The sequence below is a fragment of the Pseudoliparis swirei genome, unplaced genomic scaffold (genome assembly GCF_029220125.1).
Source record: "Pseudoliparis swirei isolate HS2019 ecotype Mariana Trench unplaced genomic scaffold, NWPU_hadal_v1 hadal_26, whole genome shotgun sequence".
Classification (NCBI taxonomy): domain Eukaryota; kingdom Metazoa; phylum Chordata; class Actinopteri; order Perciformes; family Liparidae; genus Pseudoliparis; species Pseudoliparis swirei.
The window spans coordinates 1,344,916-1,363,638 of NW_026613262.1; the positions used below are offsets into that span (position 1 = coordinate 1,344,916).

At 44.2% G+C, this 18,723-nt stretch overlaps 1 pseudogene; it reads left to right on the plus strand.

Annotated features, from left to right (window-relative positions):
* The first annotated feature begins 4,484 nt into the window (after positions 1-4,484).
* On the plus strand, positions 4,485-14,514 carry LOC130191108 (3-ketoacyl-CoA thiolase, peroxisomal-like; annotated as a pseudogene).
* Positions 14,515-18,723: the final 4,209 nt, after the last annotated feature.

The window sequence follows — 18,723 nt, forward strand, 5'->3', positions numbered from 1 at the left end:
CCTCTGTGGATTGTCAGGAGACGTGGCTGCTCTACCTGAGCACGTTTCACTTGTTTCCTGTCATCAGACAGGATGAGGTCATGATGAGCTGTTTCAGGATCAAGAGTCACGTCCACTGCAAACTTCTGGACCCTCTTCATCTCAACTTCAACCAGCGTCTTCATCATGTTGCTGAGCGTCTCCTCCAGCTGAGACACAGCTCTCCTCACAGTCCCCTCATGTGATGCTGGAGGAACACTGACCTGAGACCAGTCCTTGGTGGGTGGTGGATGGTGGATGTTGAGGGACTGGACACTCTGGAGGAGGTGGAGGTGGTCTTCAGAGAGGGAGAGCTTCTCCACCTCAGTGCTCCTCTTCATCAGATCAGAGATCTCCTGTTCCATCTCTCTGATGGCGTCTTCAGCCTGTTTCTTGGTGCTTCTCTGCTTCTCTTCTATCGTAGTGATGAGCTCGTTCAGTTTCCTCTCCACAGACTCCTTCAGACCAGTGAAGACCTGAACACCTTCTGCTTTCTCTCGGTCTGCATCTTCCTCACTGAGCTTCACGTTGTGTTGGACCTCCTGAATCTTCAGGCGTCTCTTCTGGATCATCTCCTGAGTTTCAGCCTCTGTCTTCTGCAGCTCCACCTTCTTTCCTTCACATTCTTGTTTCAGAGGAACAACATTGTGCATCTTGTGGTCCAACACAGTGCAGAGCATGCAGACACACGTCTGGTCGGTCCTACAGAACAGCTCCAGAGGTTTATCGTGCTTCAGACACATCCTGTCTTCCAGGTTCTCCACAGGGTCCATCAGCTGATGTCTCTTCAGGCGTGAAGCTGTCAGGTGAGGCTCACAGTAGGAGGCCAGACACACCAGGCAGGACTTCAGGGCCTTCAGTTTGGTTCCAGTGCAGACGTCACAGGGAACTTCTCCTGGTCTGGACTCTTGTTGCTCTGAGCTGCTGCTGCTGGCTTTCTGCTGAGTCGACTGTCTGAACTGAGAAACCATCTCAGACATGAAGGTGTTGACGAGCAGCTCAGGTCTTGAGGTGAAAACCTTTTGACACAGTGGACACATGTTCTGGTTGTTGGTATTCCAGTAATGATTGATGCACTTTTTGCAGAAGTTGTGTCCACATGGTGTTGTGACTGGATCAGTGAACACATCCAGACAGACGGAGCACAGGAACTGATCTTCAGACAGCAGAAGGTTTGAAGAAGCCATATCTACACACATTGTGGAAGAAAAGAAGAACATGTTATTCGAAATAGAATTCAATCATTTGTTGAAAAGTAAAAATAATTTCTGGTTCCAAGGCCGGCCTCTCAACAGAGACTGCCCTCCTCGTTGTCTCTGAGCACCTTCACACTGCTAGAGCAGCCTCTCTCTCCTCTGTCCTTATCCTTCTAGACCTTTCTGCTGCATTTGACACAGTGGACCACCAGATCCTCATGTCCTCCCTTCAGGACCTGGTATCTCAGGTTCTGCTCTCTCCCTCTTCTCATCCTACCTCAACGACCGCACTCACCAGGTAACCTGGAGAGGAGTTGTGTCTGAACCTTGTCCTCTCACTAGTGGGGTACCTCAGGGCTCCGTCCTGGATCCCCTCCTCTTCTCTCTGTACTCCAACTCTCTCAGCTCTGGTTTTTCCTACCATAGCTATGCTGATGACACCAACTGTGGGCGTCTCTCAGTGGAGATCCAGACACCACCTGAAAATGATCCCTGACTAGACTGAACTACTTCTCCTTCCAGGTAAAGACTCTCCCACCCACAGCCTGACTACGCTTCGTCTTCATCACACCTGAGACTGAGGAGGACTTCATCAAGGGGAGGACACGTCAACACGAGACCTTCTGTCCCCAGGAGACCAGAAACACGCCATCACTACGGTGAGTGAGAACTAGTAGTAACTATTTCTGACAACAGCTCTGACAACAAAGCTCTGCTGACTGATGACTAACACATCACATTTCCTCCAGCTGCTTCACAATAAAAGCCATAAACTCTTATTGTGGAACTACTAGAGGAAATAGAGGAAGTGATCATGAACAGTAACAAAAGCAGGAAAGTCAGAGTGAGACTAAACTGAAAACCACAGATTCAGTTACTAGTTACTAAAGTCCTCCTGAGACAGTTTACAGCAGTTAAAGTGAGTTTCTGTGTCGTGGGACTGTGGACAGACAGCCACAGTTATATTGTTAATAATTCATCAGGTATGAAGTGATAAGAGAGGAACTTCCTGCCCGAGTAAAGCTAAAGTGTTGTGTTAATCCTGGTGATCACAGGTGTGAATATGATCAGATGTACTCAGGCACGTGCACAGACATTTTGGGGGGGCAGGTGCTCAAACCAAAAAAAAGGGCACCCATCGCCAAAATGATTTTTCCAAGTTAAGGAGTTGGTTGCTAGCAACACTTGAAACACATTGTGTCGTGAGAAGACATGAGAGTTGAACAAAATGACATGTTTTCTATTAACAATTACAATTTATTTTCAATTACAAAATAATAGGAGCAAAAATGCCATATAATAAACAACGTACTAACCTCGACCGTTCGGTCATGTCGGGAAATATCAAACTTCTGTAAAAACGTTTTAAGGCCTCAATCAGATATCTCCCAGCATGACATCACTCTGGGTTAGTAAGAAGCTATTAAAGTGTTGTTTTTTCTTGCGTTTACTCTTTTCACCCTCTGCAATTACTCATACAAGATTGATCTTTGTAAAACTGGAACAGACAAAACAAAGAAACATACCACATCAAACAATGTGGCACATGGATAGCATGACACGAGAGCTATTGTTAGCATAGTTTAGCTGCTCTGTTCTAGCTGTGAATTATTGTGACATTTATAAAATGAATTAATAAATTCAACATACTATCGAAATTGTCTAAATGGCATTTATAAAACAGATCTCTCTCTCTCTCTCAAACATGACGTCAGTAAGCAGCTGGACGAGGCTTTGAAATCACGGATTTCGAATTTGTGTTTGTTTATTTTTTCGGAAACGTCGGACCAGTTGTGACGTTATATTTTCAGTTGTGGTTAATTTATCACCAAACAACGTCAGGGGACAAACACCGTCATGACTCATGACCTTTGTGTCTGATGCTGCGGGTCAGAGGAGAAGGAGGTGCAGCTGCTTGGTGGCGCGAGGAGCACTGGGTGAGGAGGAGGAGGAGGAGGAGGGGCGCGGCGGGGGCTCGTGAGCGCCAGGAGCATGTCGGCGAAATTCTCACAAGAACTCTAATAAATGCCCCGAGAGATATCCAAACACATTTGGGAGGACTTGATGACAGAGACTATTTTTTATTCTTAAATACTTATTAATGAAGAAAAAAAATGGGCTCCAGCAAAAAGGGCACTTTACTCATCCAGGGCAAAAGGGCTGGTGCTTGAGCACCACTAGGGCTCTACCTGTGCACGTGCCTGGAAGTACTCACCAGTGTTTGGAAGAGACTCTGTTGAGTTGTTGAGAAAAACCTGAAGACGTCACTTTGAATCGTCTCTGAGAGAAAAGCAGAGACTCGTCTCGACTGCAGTGTTTCTGACTGAAGTTAACTCTCGTTTCCTGAGTGTGACGCAGCAGCTCTCCTCTTCAGGGTGGCTCCGCCTCTTATCTGCAGCTCTTATGAAACACAGTAAAGCTGCAGGAAGCGGAAGTGAAACAGTAGAACCCTGAAGATGTTCATGAAGACAAACCATGTTTCATGTACAGCCGGCAGGAATAGTTATGTAATGTATTAAAGCTGATTAATGTCCTCTCTGCAGGACACAGAGACAGTGACGTGTCAGCTGTCAGTGATTGAACCGCTTAAACCAAAGTTACTGTAAAGGAACAGTTACAAACTTTATAAAGAAAACAAAGTGTGTCTTTTAAGTGGACTTGTGTGCTTCAACTGTCTCTTTGTTTTTAATAAAACGTTGATAGTTTGGACTCTGACTGTGTTTGTGTCGCAGGGCGGAGAAAGCAGAAGGCAACCTGAGAGACAAAGCGCAGGGCAAAGCTCACACCTGTTGAACTCTTCCTGACGTCACCTGTCCATCAACTCATAACTATTTATTGTCTGCTGCTTCTTCTCCTTAAAACACGTTCAAGCTAAATAACTGTGATTTGCATCAAGTTACAATTGTGCCACTTTCAACCCTCAAGTTGTTGCGTTGCCGGTCTGGAATCCCACAATGCATTGCGGTCCCCTGGTGTCCAATGAAAACACTCCGTCAAACGTTGCGCTGCATTCTTTGGGTCTGTGTTTCTGTCTTATGGACTTTGTGGAAATGGAGAGAAAATAGTCAATTGTTTACATTTTTGCAGCGGCTCGTGCTGGTGGTTAATTATTCATTCATTCACGAGAACATTCACACACCCTCACACACACACACACACTCACACACATGAGTTCATTCACACACACACACACACACACACACACAATATCATTAATTCACACACCTTCACGCTCATATCTGTCTTAATTCACGTGTCATTTACTCGATCGCTGATCATACAGAGCATATACCGCTCGGACTCGATTCGCTGTAGTTTGTCCCTCCGCGCTTTCCGTCCCGCCAGTTGACAGCTGGGAGCAGAGTACGAACTCCATGTATTAATCTCGCAGATTAAACTCTGGTGTTTTGTCGTCATAATGCACAGATTAAAAGTCATTTCGGGCCACTTGTCGTCCTCCGGTTCCCCGAGGTACACGCGGGATGTCTGCGGACGGAGTGCGGCTCGGCGCGGGGCAGCAGCCCGCAGGACGTGGTGGTGGTTCACGGACCGAGGACCGCCATCGGGAAAGCGAAGAGAGGGGCGTTCAAGGTAACTGGGACTAACGAGTACTCATGAGCTCAGAAAACATGTGTAACTTTATTGCTGCTAGTTGTACGACACGAAGATGAGAATACTTCCTGTACTTTAACTACATGAAGTTACGAATACTTCATGTACTTTAACTACATAAATCTGAGAATACTTATTGTACTTTTAAATAAAAACATAAAGCTGGGAATACTTATTGTACTTTAACTACATGAAGCTGAGAATACGTATTGTACTTTTAAATAAAAACATAAAGCTGAGAATACTTATTGTACTTTAACTACATGAAGTTACGAATACGTAATGTACTTTAACTTCATACATCTGAAAATACTTATTGTACTTAACTACATGAAGCTGAGAAAACTTATTGTACTTTAAATGCTGAGAATACTTATTGTACTTTAACTCCATGAAGCTACGAATACTCCCTGTACTCTAACTCCTCCCCTGACCTCTGACCTCTGACCTTTGGGGTTAACGAGCCCTGCTGCTTGTCTGCAGGACACGACGCCTGACGAGCTGCTGAGCGCCGTGATGCGCGCGGTGCTCGCGGACGTTGGCCTTCCTCCCGACCGGCTGGGAGACGTTTGTGTCGGTGGGAAACCGAAATACTATTTTAATATTTGATGTACTTGTGTGTACTCTAGTGTACTTGCGTGTATTTGCATGTACTCTTGTTTACTTACGTGTACTCTTGTGTACTTGCGTGTACTTTTGTGTACTTGTTATTGCTGGTGTGTTTTTGATATTTTCGTTGTGTATTGCTGTCTGCAGGCAACGTGCTGCAGCCCGGAGCCGGTGCTGTGATGGCCAGGGTGGCTCACTTCCTCAGGTCAGACTCCTCCTCCTCCTCTTCATCATCATCACTGACTCACGCGCTCGTCCTCCTCCGTCCCGCCGCGGCGTGTCTCACAGCTCTGTCTTCGTTTCAGCGGGTTTCCGGACACGGTGCCGTGTTACACCGTCAACCGGCAATGTTCCTCCGGCCTGCAGGCTGTGTTCAACATCGCAAGTACAAGCTCTCACATCACAGATATATATATATATATATCATTTATTTATTGTATATATATTATTTATAAATATTTATTATATATATATATATGTTTATACATATTTTTTATGTATTAATATATATGTAAACATATATATATTATTTATATAGAATTTATATATATATATGTGTGTGTGTGTATATATATATATGTGTATATATATTAATTCATTATATATATTATTTATTATATATATATATTTTTCAATTAATTTGAATATTTCCTCAGACACTTTTCATGATATTCTAATATTTAGAGATAGGATATTTGAGTTTTCTTAAGCTGTAAGCCATAATCAGCAATATTACAAGAATAAAAGGCTTGCAATATTTCAGTTGATTTGTAATGAATCCAGAATGCATGACATTTTTGTTTTTTTAATTGCATTACAGAAAATAAAGAACTTTATCACAATATTCTAATTTTCTGAGACAGTCCGGTATATATATAGTATTCATATATTTGAATATATATATCTATCAATATGTTTATATATATATATATACATACATACGTGTGTGTGTGTGTAGGAGCCATCAGGAGCGGATCCATTGACCTCGGCCTCGCCTGTGGGTACGTTTCATTTGTCGGTGAAATACAGAACGATTCAAATCAAAGCATGTGGTTTTTTTCTTCTCTTTACCAGAATATCTCTCTCCCTCTCCCTCTCAGTGTGGAGAGCATGTCTCTGGGTGAGATGGGGAATCCAGGAGATTTGAGCTCCAGGCTGACGGAGGTCGACAGAGCCAGAGACTGCATGATCCCGATGGGGTGAGGCCTCAGACCCCCCCCCCCCCCTGAAGGCTCCAGCTGAGCACCATTAACGTTCGGACTGTGACGCCAATTTAAAATTTGAAGTGAAGCAGTTAAAGTGCAGAGTTCCCGTTTTATTTAAATAGATAAAACAACAATATGTACGGTCCACATGTTGTTTGTTTGTTTGTGCAGCATCACCTCAGAGAACATCGCAGAGATTCAGGGTCTCCAGAGAAAAGCAGGATGCCGTCAGCTCGCAGCAAAAGTGAGCAAGAGAACGTTATTTTTTTACAACTAACAGTAGTATCAGGAAAATGTAGCAAAAGTAAAACAATTTTTATATATATATTCTTTTTAGTAAGTATTTATAGATTATATTTGTATATATATATTTTTTGTTATTTATATATATATATATATATATATATATATATATATATTTGTCTGTGTATATATATATTGTATTTATTTATATAATGTATATATCTTATTTATATTATATAAAAATGATATGCACTACCGTTCAAAAGTTTGGGATCACTTAGAAATGACTTTATTTTTCAAAGAAAAGCACTGTTTTTTCAATAAAGATAACATTAAATTAATCAGAAATACACTCTACATTGTTAATGTGGTAAATGACTATTCTAGGTGGAAACGTCTGGTTTCTAATGAAATATCTCCAGAGGTGTATAGAGGCCCATTTCCATCAACTATCACTCCAGTGTTCTAATGGTACATTGTGTTTGCTAATCGCCTTAGAAGACTAATGTCTGATTAGAAAACCCTTGTGCAATTATGTTAGCACAGCTGAAAACAGTTATGCTGGTGATATAAGCTATACAACTGGCCTTCCTTTGAGCTTGAAGTTTGTAGAACAAAATTAATATTTCAAATATTAATCATTATTTCTAACCTTGTCAATGTCTTGAATATATTTTATATTCATTTGATAAATAAAAGTGTGATTTTTCATGGAAGACACGAAATTGTCTGGGTGATCCCAAACTTTTGAACGGTAGTGTATATATATAAATTAATTAATATATAACTATATTTAAATATATTTATATGTATTTATATATGTATTTATGAATAGATTATTTTATTTATATATTTATATACATATTTATAATTTAAATTATATATATATATATATATGTGTATATATTATATATAAAATATTTATATAATAAATATATATAAATGAGTAATATATAAATATTATGGTGGATATTTCTAAACGCCCCCCACACACACACACACAGAGCGGCCCGTGCGCAGAGCTTGGGTCTGTTCGAGCGGGAGATCGTTCCGGTCACCACGCGGGTCCAGGACGCCGAGGGCAGCGAGCGCGTGGTGGGTCTCCAGGGACGAGGGGTCGGGCGGGGACGACTGTGGCGGGACTGAGCAAGCTGAGGCCGGCCTTCAAACCGGACGGCACCACCACGGCAGGTCGGTCGGCCGTCGGGTCTGAGTGAGTCCGATTCCCCCTCTCAGCTGCCGTGACTCAAACCCCGCCCCCACGGTTCTGTCTCAGGTAACTCCAGCCAGGTGAGCGACGGGGCAGCGGCCGTGCTGATTGGACGCCGGGCTGCGGTCGAGGCTCTGGGTCTGCCGGTCCTGGGAGTCCTGAGGGCCAGCGCGGTGGTGGGGGTCCCCCCGGACCTGATGGGGATCGGACCGGCGGTCGCCATCCCTGCAGCTCTGGAGCAAGCGGGTAAGACTGAAGTACTAGTCTTCAGTACTTTTATACTACTTTATATTTCTCAGAGGGAAATATTGTATTTTTTTACTGCACTTGATTTATTTGATACTTAAATCACTCGATTTTTGACAATTGGACAATAATAAAAAATATTGTCATCAGATAAAAAAAATGTTTTAATGTGTGTGTATATATATATATATATATAAATACATAATATATTCTAAAGCAGGTCATTCCACACCAGTACTTTTGGTACATTTTAAATGTTGGAAGTAGTTTTACTTTTATTCAAGAAATAGATCTGACTTCTTCCACCGCTATGTTATATTTAAAGGGTCTGAAATCAGAAGTTCTCCAAGTGGATGTTCTGTTGTAACGCTAGTAAATATAGTGATGAGTATTTAATGCTTGTGAAAGCTGATGGAGACGCGTTCCTCCTCCAGGACTCACGGTGGCCGATATCGACGTGTTTGAAATCAACGAGGCCTTCGCCAGCCAGGTGAGTTCACGCCTCGAGCCGGACGCTGCTGCTTGAAGGAGATCCGTCACTTTTATGAATAAAGTATATTTATAATATATATCGCGACACTTGCTTCTTTTTAAGGGTCAACTTAACCCTAAACCCACTTAGTGGATCTGTAAAGCCAAGTTTAAACTCCCTGTAAGTGAAGATGGAAAAGAAACTTAGAAATGACATAATCTGTAAAAATCTGAACTTTTGTAACTTGGCATGACTGTCACAAATAGTTAATTAATTAATTGGGAAAAAGGATAATTTGCTCACTGATATATGTATACATAAATTAATATGTTTCTATATATATATATATACATTATGTAATATGAAATTATTAAATGTATATACAGTGCATCCGGAAAGTATTCACAGCGCTTCACTTTTTCCACATTTTGTTATGTTACAGCCTTATTCCAAAATGGATTAAATTCATTATTTTCCTCAACATTCTACACACAACAACCCATAATGACAAAGTGAAACCTGTTTTTTGCAAATTTTTGCAAGTCTGTTAAAAATAAAGAACGAAAACATAACATGTACATAAGTATTCACAGCCTTTGCCATGACACTCAACATGTAGCTCAGGTCCTGTTTCCACCGATCATCCTTGAGATGTTTGATTGGAGTCCACTTGTGCTAAATTCAGTTGATTGGACATGATTGAGAAAGGCACACACCTGTCTATATAAGGCATCACAGTTGACAGTGCATATCAGAGCATAAACCAAGCCATGAAGTTCAAGGAATTATCTATCGACCTCCGAGACAGAATTGTATCGAGGCACAGATCTGGCGAAGGGTACAGAAAGATTTCTGCAGCATTGAAAGTCCCAATGAGCCCAGTGGCCTCCATCATCCGGACATGGAAGAAGTTTGGAACCACCAGGACTCTTCCTAGAGCCGCCCAGCCAGACTGAGCGATCGGGGGAGAAGGGCCTTAGTCAGGGAGGTGACCAGGAACCCGATGGTCACTCTGACAGAGCTCCAGCGTTGTTCTATGAAGAGAGGAGAACCTTCCAGAAGGACAACCATCTCTGCAGCACTCCACAAATCAGGCCTGTTTGGTCGAGTGGCCAGACGGAAGCCACTCCTCAGTAAAAAGCACCTGAAGGACTCTCAGACCATGGAAACCAAATTCTCTGGTCTGATGAAACAAAGATTGAACTCTTTGGCCTGAATGCCAAGCGTCATGTCTGGAGGAAACCAGGCACTGCTCATCAGCTGGCCAACACCATCCCTACAGTGAAGCACGGTGGTGGCAGCATCATGCTGTGGGGATGTTTTTCAGCGGGAGGAACTGGGAGACGAGTCAGGATTGAGGGAAAGATGAATGCAGCAATGTAGAGACATCCTCGATGAAAACATGCTCCAAAGCGCTCTGGACCTCAGGGGCGACGGTTCATCTTCCAACAGGACAACGCCCCGAAGCACACAGCCAAGATAACAAAGGAGTGGCTTCGGGACGACTCTGTGAAGGTCCTGGAGTGGCCCAGCCAGAGCCCCGACTTGAACCCGATTGAACATCTCTGGAGAGATCTGAAAATGGCTGTGCACCGACGCTCCCCATCCAACCTGATGGAACTTGAGAGGTTCTGCAAAGAAGAATGGGAGAAACTGCCCAGAAACAGGTGTGCCACGCTGTGGAATCAGACCCAAGAAGACTTGAGGCTGTAATTGCTGCCAAAGGTGCTTCAACAAAGTATTGAGCAAAGGCTGTGAATACTTATGTACATGTTATGTTTTCCTTCTTTATTTTTAATAAATTTGCAAAAAACTGTTTTCACTTTGTCATTCTGGGTTTTTGTGTGTAGAATGTTGAGGAAAATAATGAATTTAATCCATTTTGGAATAAGGCTGTAACAAAACAAAATGTGGAAAAAATGAAGCGCTGTGAATACTTTCCGGATGCACTGTATGTAACGTTTACTTCAGTGTCGTAAATACCCAGTTACGATAGATGCAGCCTCGCATACACTTGTATTGATGACCAGACGAAGTCAGAAACCAAGAAATGATGTCAACCGATAAGCTAAGAATATTCAAAGATTTTACATAAATATGACTGCATAGTTTTATTCTTATATAGTTATTTTATTATTAATACCGATTGCGTTTTCAGCCTATATACTGTAACGTCTCGGACGTTATGGCACTGATGACACGGAGACGGGACGACGTTATTAATCCTCCTTTATTGGGCATCCACCAACACAGACAGCTGCTCCTCTCAGCAGCTCGAACGTCAACAACAACGGTTCCCGTCAACCACCCTTAACTCCTTTTCCGACAGCTTAACCCCGCCTCCTCTACTCCGCCAATCACAGGCACGCCCCCTCGACCAGCACGGTGCCACACTGTGATTGACATTGTGTAATCACTGCCAGAAAGCAGGTCGAAGTACATCCGCCCCGGAGCGGGCGGCTCCAGAATCCTACATAGCGGAGTTATTTCCCCACAGACCCCCGATGGCGGAGCCGCAAATCGCCATCTTAAAAGTCATTGTAGCGGCACAATTTTTTTCAAGCTGTTATTTTAAGGTACAATTGTTACATAATGTTACTTTAACTCGTTTCCTGAGTGTGACGCAGCAGCTCTCCTCTTCAGGGTGGCTCCGCCTCTTACCTGCAGCTCTTATGAAACACAGTAAAGCTGCAGGAAGCGGAAGTGAAACAGTAGAACCCTGAAGATGTTCATGAAGACAAACCATGTTTCATGTACAGCCGGCAGGAATAGTTATGTAATGTATTAAAGCTGATTAATGTCCTCTCTGCAGGACACAGAGACAATAGAGACGTGTCAGCTGTCAGTGATTGAACCGCTTAAACCAAAGTTACTGTAAAGGAACAGTTACAAACTTTATAAAGAAAACAAAGTGTGTCTTTTAAGTGGACTTGTGTGCTTCAACTGTCTCTTTGTTTTTAATAAAACGTTGATAGTTTGCACGAGCGTTGGCGTGCACGTCAGAGTGAGCTGAGCCCGCGTCGTCGCCGTGTGGCTCTTCTCGGTGTCCGAATTCAAAGCTCGTTTCTCGGGTGTTCCCTCCAGACTCGACCGGTACCGGTACCGGCAGCGGCGGCAGGTGAGTCCGGGACCCGGAGCTGCCATGACCCGGCCGGCAGTCTGACTGGAAGATAATGGCTGCAGAGCTGTTTCCCACCAAGAAGCTGGTCACCTCCGCCTCAGCGAGCAGCAGCACCTCCTCCTCCTCCTCCTCCTCCTCCATCCAGCAGCACCAGCAGCAGAACCTCACGAACAACAACACGAGCACCGCGGCGCAGGGCGGCAGCAGCTGGCAGGGCCTGTTCCCCACCATCCGGGAGAGGTGGGTCTGAAGCCGGAAGCGAGGATTACATATGCAGAGCATCACTTTGAGTTCATTTCATGAGGAGTTGTGGATATTCCATCTTTTTATTTACATTTTTTAACTGAAGATACTTTTTTCCTCCTAGATAAAACACAATAATGCAACTTTTACTTCCAATACTTTAAAGTACATTCAGGGTTCGTACGGTCATGGAAAACCTGGAAAAGTCATGGAGTTTTAAATGGTCATTTCCAGGCCTGGAAAAGTCCTGGAAAAAAATGAAATCACAAAAGTTTTGGAAAAGTCATGGAAATGTGTTATAATCACGTGTTCATTTACGCCGCGTTTGAAATAATTAATATATTTTTTAAAGAAAGACGCTCAAAATATAAGCCGGCGATAGCTCTCAATACGCAACATTTTCAACAGTTTTCATGTTTATACTGAGATTTTAGTTCAGTCATGGACATTTGGTTTAAAGTCCTGGAAATCCATCGGTCACAATGTGTCAGAACCCTGTACATTTCTCTGATAATACTTGTAGCTTGGAATGGTGGATTTCTAGACTCGAGTAAAGGATCTGACCGTCTCCCATCACATGGAATATTCAATATAACTTCTTAGTTTTCATATTTTAAGACAACATGTTGTGTTTCCTGTAGGAATTCAGTCATGTTCAACAACGAGACGATGGCAGACGTTCACTTTGTGGTCGGGCCGCCCGGCACGGAGCGGGTCCCGGGGCACAAGGTGAGACCCTCGAGAAGAAGAAGAGAATCATGTCTATTTACGTTTGACTGGAACCGCTGAACACTGGACAACATCCCGACTTTAGACGGTTACAACCTGATGAACTCGTCACCTTTGATAATCCCGCCCTGTGTGTGAGTCCGAGGTGATCTGGTGTCGTTGCTCTGCTCCGTCAGTACGTCCTGGCCGTCGGCAGCTCCGTGTTCCACGCCATGTTTTATGGCGAGCTGGCGGAGGGTCAGGAGGAGATCCGGATCCCCCCCGTCGTGGCCTCCTCTGCCATGCTGGCCAGTGTCCGCCGTCCGGTCTCTGGGTCCGTCTCGCTTTTGTCTTTTATTTTGAGCAGGCGGGCAGTCGGCGAGGAGCCGCTGAGCCTCTGGAGACGGTTTGATGGGAGCGTGAAGAAGTCTGGAAGCTCCCGTTCCTTCACGCCTCTGTTGTTGTTTGTTTACAGCGGTTGTCGAGGTCGGGTCAACACGGCGGTGATTGGATGAGACGCCCGGGCAGGACGCTCCGTGTCTCGGCTAAAGCCGTGTGTCAGATACCCGAGAACTCAAAGTGAAAATGTCATATTGGAACAAAGCATTCCTGACCGAAGACGCCCAGAGAAGGAAGGGAGAGTCACGTGTAACTGCACATTTATTCATGGTGTGATGGTACATTATGATCATAATCCCACAAAGACACACACACACACACACACACACCAATCTCTGCATTGCTTTGTGCTGATTGGCTGACCTCGTGTGAGGAGGCGGGGTCTGAATCTGTCACTGTCTGTCCTTTTGTCACGCTCAATGTTCCTCATGATTAATCTGTTTACTTTGTTGATATTATTATTATTCTTAATCCCAGAGGTCAGAGCGTGTTCAAACGGTTCGTACGGGAGTTGAAGAAGACGAGTCTCTTCCTCACTTTCCTGCTTGACCCCGACGACGTCTAAAAAAACACTTCTCGATGTTTTCCGATGCGCGGCGCGGGGCAGGTTGTTCTGGCTCCGTCAGTTTTACGTTAAAAACGTTTAAATGTCGCTCATCTGACTTTTTCTCTCACGACGATCCGACTTTGAAAACGTTCCCGAGACGTCAACTTTTTTTAAAAACAGACGCAAAACGAAGCACTGCTTCTGTTTTCACCTGTGCAGGTGTTTACTGTTGTTGTTGTTGTTGTTGTTCCTCCGTGACACTCGGAGCATCACCGTAAAGACCCCGTGGGGCGACGTCTACCTGAGCAGACGACAACGCGCCGCCATGTTGAGAGCCGCGCGGAGGCAACGGACGAGCTCTGAATTCTGGATATAAGACGAATAAATAACCTTTTTAAAATATTTGTAACACGAGAGCTTAATCCCACTCCCGACTTCTTCCGTTTTCTGTCTGAAGGATTTCATTCATAACTCTACACTTTATTATTTTTATTTTTTAGTGTGTATTTAAAGAATGGTCAAGGATTCCTGTGCTTTTATTGTGAAAGACGTGACCTGGTGCTTGTACCACATCCTTGTTCTTGTCTCCTCCATGTTGCAGACGTGTAAATAGTTCTGTGATCTCTTCTTCTTCTCTTTCAAAGTGGAGGGGAAGAATTAAATAAACAGTTTTTATATGATTCTATATTGAAGAAGCATATTTTTGGATGTCTCTGTTTCCTGATCCAGGATTGAGTCGGTGATTATTGAGGATGACGTTTGGAAATTAAAGGTTGAGTTTTATACAGTATTTAAAATACTATTTAATATTAATAATTGTTTGATATTCATATTAATCAGAAAATCAAATGTACCTATAAAAAAGCATACATTATGTACATTTTATTAATAAGCACGATGTATTCATCCAGATTTAAAATTCCATTCACACATTAACAACCATATTTAACAATACATACAAGAAGTCAGACGACCACGTTTCACTTGAACTTTTTATTGGTGTTTGGCAAGTTTGATGATTGTAAAAACTTTGCAGTTGAACATTTTACAAAGTTCAGTCAAACTAAGTTTTCCCGAGGCCGATGTCACACATCATCCGGCCAATCGCTGCTCGCCACGGGTCACTGTCGGGCGTGGCCTTCGCGTTTCAGGCCAAACAACGTGAACAAAAAGTTAAGAATCAGGTAAAGACATTCAACAATTCAAGTTTCTGCATCGCCTGGAATCCCACAATGCTTTGCGATAACAACAACTTTATTTTGAAGTTTTAACTCAACAATCCTATATTTACAGATGTCTTGGACTCTTGAGTCATCTCACCAGTTTTCACAAAACAAAATGACGAGTCATCAATTAAACCCCTTTTTAAATGAAGTTTTAAACTCCGTTGACATCTTTTCTCCTTTGTTTAACTTGTTATGTTCAGTATCACAAGGAGACAAACTTTATTCTGGAGACACTATAAACATGTAATATGTATTACTCCTAAATGAATCCTGAGGACTCTGAATGAATATGTTGTCTGCAGCTGCCCATCAGATAGAAAAACAAATACAAAAGAATAAAGATATTTTTGTTGTATTTCTATTTAGTTTCTGCTGGAAACCCTGACAGATCATTCCAGACAGACAGCCGACAAACTCTCAGAGAAAAGTTGATGGAGAAAACCTCGAGGGAACGAGGCTGCATGTGTACGAGTATCTGTGCATCCCTACAGTTAGAAGACGAGGAGGAGATGAGGTGGAGAAGATGAGGTGTAGAAGACGAGGTGGAGAAGATGAGGAGGAGATGAGGTGGAGAAGATGAGGTGGAGGAGATGAAGTGGAGGAGATGAGGTGGAGGAGATGAGGTGGAGGAGATGAAGTGGAGGAGATGAGGAGAAGATGAGGTGGAGAAGATGAGGTGGAGACCACACAGGGTTGAGTTTAAATATTTTCCCTTGAAGGACGTGAGAGAAGTGATTAGTTTACTCCAACAGGAGAGATGATCAGAGGAGCAGAGTTTATACCATCAAGATAACGACCAGGATAGAAGAATGGGAGGAGTTTCTCCTTGAAGGAGCAGCCAGTAAAGGAGTAGATGAGAGCTGCAGCTTCTACGTCATAGAAGGAGACCAGACCCTCCTCATAGTCCACAAACACCCCCACCTTCTGAGGCCCAGACTTCAGGGAGAGAAGAACTGAAGGACCAGCAGAGCTCTGTACTCGTTTCCATTTCTCACCCGTATAGTCCAGTAACCATTCTCAGGACTCAGTGTGATTTGTCCCTTCCTGTTGGCCGACTCTCTGGTCACTCCTAAAATCCATTCAGTCTTTTGTTTAACTTGAACCTCGTAATAAAGTTTTTCTGAAGAGAACTTCTGTGTTCCTAAAACACAGGGACAAGAAGAGAACCTCTGTGGATTGTCGGGGAGACGTGGCTGCTCTACCTGAGCACGTTTCACTTGTTTCCCGTCATCAGACAGGATGAGGTCATGATGAGCTGTTTCAGGATCAAGAGTCACGTCCACTGCAAACTTCTGGACCCTCTTCATCTCAACTTCAGCAACCAGCGTCTTCATCATGTTCCTGAGCGTCTCCTCCAGCTGAGACACAGCTCTCCTCACAGTCCCCTCATGTGATGCTGGAGGAACACTGACCTGAGACCAGTCCTTGGTGGGTGGTGGATGGTGGATGTTGAGGGACTGGACACTCTGGAGGAGGTGGAGGTGGTCTTCAGAGAGGGAGAGCTTCTCCACCTCAGTGCTCCTCTTCATCAGATCAGAGATCTCCTGTTCCATCTCTCTGATGGCGTCTTCAGCCTGTTTCTTGGTGCTTCTCTGCTTCTCTTCTATCGTAGTGATGAGCTCCTTCAGTTTCTCTCCACAGACTCCTTCAGACCAGTGAAGACCTGAACACCTTCTGCTTTCTCTCGGTCTGCATCTTCCTCACTGAGCTTCACGTTGTGTTGGACCTCCTGAATCTTCAGGCGTCTCTTCTGGATCATCTCCTGAGTTTCAGCCTCTGTCTTCTGCAGCTCCACCTTCTTTCCTTCACATTCTTGTTTCAGAGGAACAACATTGTGCATCTTGTGGTCCAACACAGTGCAGAGCATGCAGACACACGTCTGGTCGGTCCTACAGAACAGCTCCAGAGGTTTATCGTGCTTCAGACACATCCTGTCTTCCAGGTTCTCCACAGGGTCCATCAGCTGATGTCTCTTCAGGCGTGAAGCTGTCAGGTGAGGCTCCAGGTGAGTCTCACAGTAGGAGGCCAGACACACCAGGCAGGACTTCAGGGCCTTCAGTTTGGTTCCAGTGCAGACGTCACAGGAACTTCTCCTGGTCTGGACTCTTGTTGCTCTGAGCTGCTGCTTCTGGCTTTTTGAGTCGACTGTCTGAACTGAGAAACCATCCCAGAGAACAAAGTGTTGACGAGCAGCTCAGGTCTTGAGAAGAAAACCTTTGTACACAGTGGACACATGTTCTGGTTGTTGGTATTCCAGTAATCATTGATGCACTTTTCGCAGAAGTTGTGTCCACATGGTGTTGTGACTGGATCAGTGAACACATCCAGACAGACGGAGCACAGGAACTGATCTTCAGACAGCAGAAAGTTTGCAGAAGCCATATCTACACACATTGAGGAAGAAAAGAAGAACATTATATTCTACGTCATAGAAGGAGACCAGACCCTCCTCATAGTCCACAAACACCCCCACCTTCTGAGGCCCAGACTTCAGGGAGAAAACAACTGAAGGATCATCATTAGCTCTGTACTCATTTCCATTTATCAAACATATAGTCCAGTAACCGTTCTGAGGACTCGGTGTGATGGGTCCCTTCCTGTTGACCGACTCTCTGACCACTCCTAAAGCCCATTTAGACTTTTGTTTAACTTGAACCTCGTAATAAAGTTTTTCTGAAGAGAACTTCTGTGTTCCTAAGACACAGAGACCGTGAGAGAACCTCTGTGGTTGTCGGGAGATGGCTCTACCTGAGCATGTTTCACTTGTTTCCCGTCATCAGACAGGATGAGGTCATGATGAGCTGTTTCAGGATCAAGAGTCACGTCCACTGCAAACTTCTGGACCCTCTTCATCTCAACTTCAACCAGCGTCTTCATCATGTTACTGAGCGTCTCCTCCAGCTGAGACACAGCTCTCCTCACAGTCCCCTCATGTGATGCTGGAGGAACACTGACCTGAGACCAGTCCTTGGTGGGTGGTGGATGGTGGATGTTGAGGGACTGGACACTCTGGAGGAGGTGGAGGTGGTCTTCAGAGGTAGAGCTTCTCCACCTCAGTGCTCCTCTTCATCAGATCAGAGATCTCCTGTTCCATCTCTCTGATGGCGTCTTCAGCCTGTTTCTTGGTGCTTCTCTGCTTCTCTTCTATCGTAGTGATGAGCTCGTTCAGTTTCCTCTCCACAGACTCCTTCAGACCAGTGAAGACCTGAACACCTTCTGCTTTCTCTCGGTCTGCATCTTCCTCACTGAGCTTCACGTTGTGTTGGACCTCCTGAATCTTCAGGCGTCTCTTCTGGATCATCTCCTGAGTTTCAGCCTCTGTCTTCTGCAGCTCCACCTTCTTTCCTTCACATTCTTGTTTCAGAGGAACAACATTGTGCATCTTGTGGTCCAACACAGTGCAGAGCATGCAGACACACGTCTGGTCGGTCCTACAGAACAGCTCCAGAGGTTTATCGTGCTTCAGACACATCCTGTCTTCCAGGTTCTCCACAGGGTCCATCAGCTGATGTCTCTTCAGGCGTGAAGCTGTCAGGTGAGGCTCAGGTGAGTCTCACAGGAGACCAGACACACCAGGCAGGACTTCAGGGCCTTCAGTTTGGTTCCAGTGCAGGCGTCACAGGGAACTTCTCCTGGTCTGGACTCTTGTTGCTCTGAGCTGCTGCTGC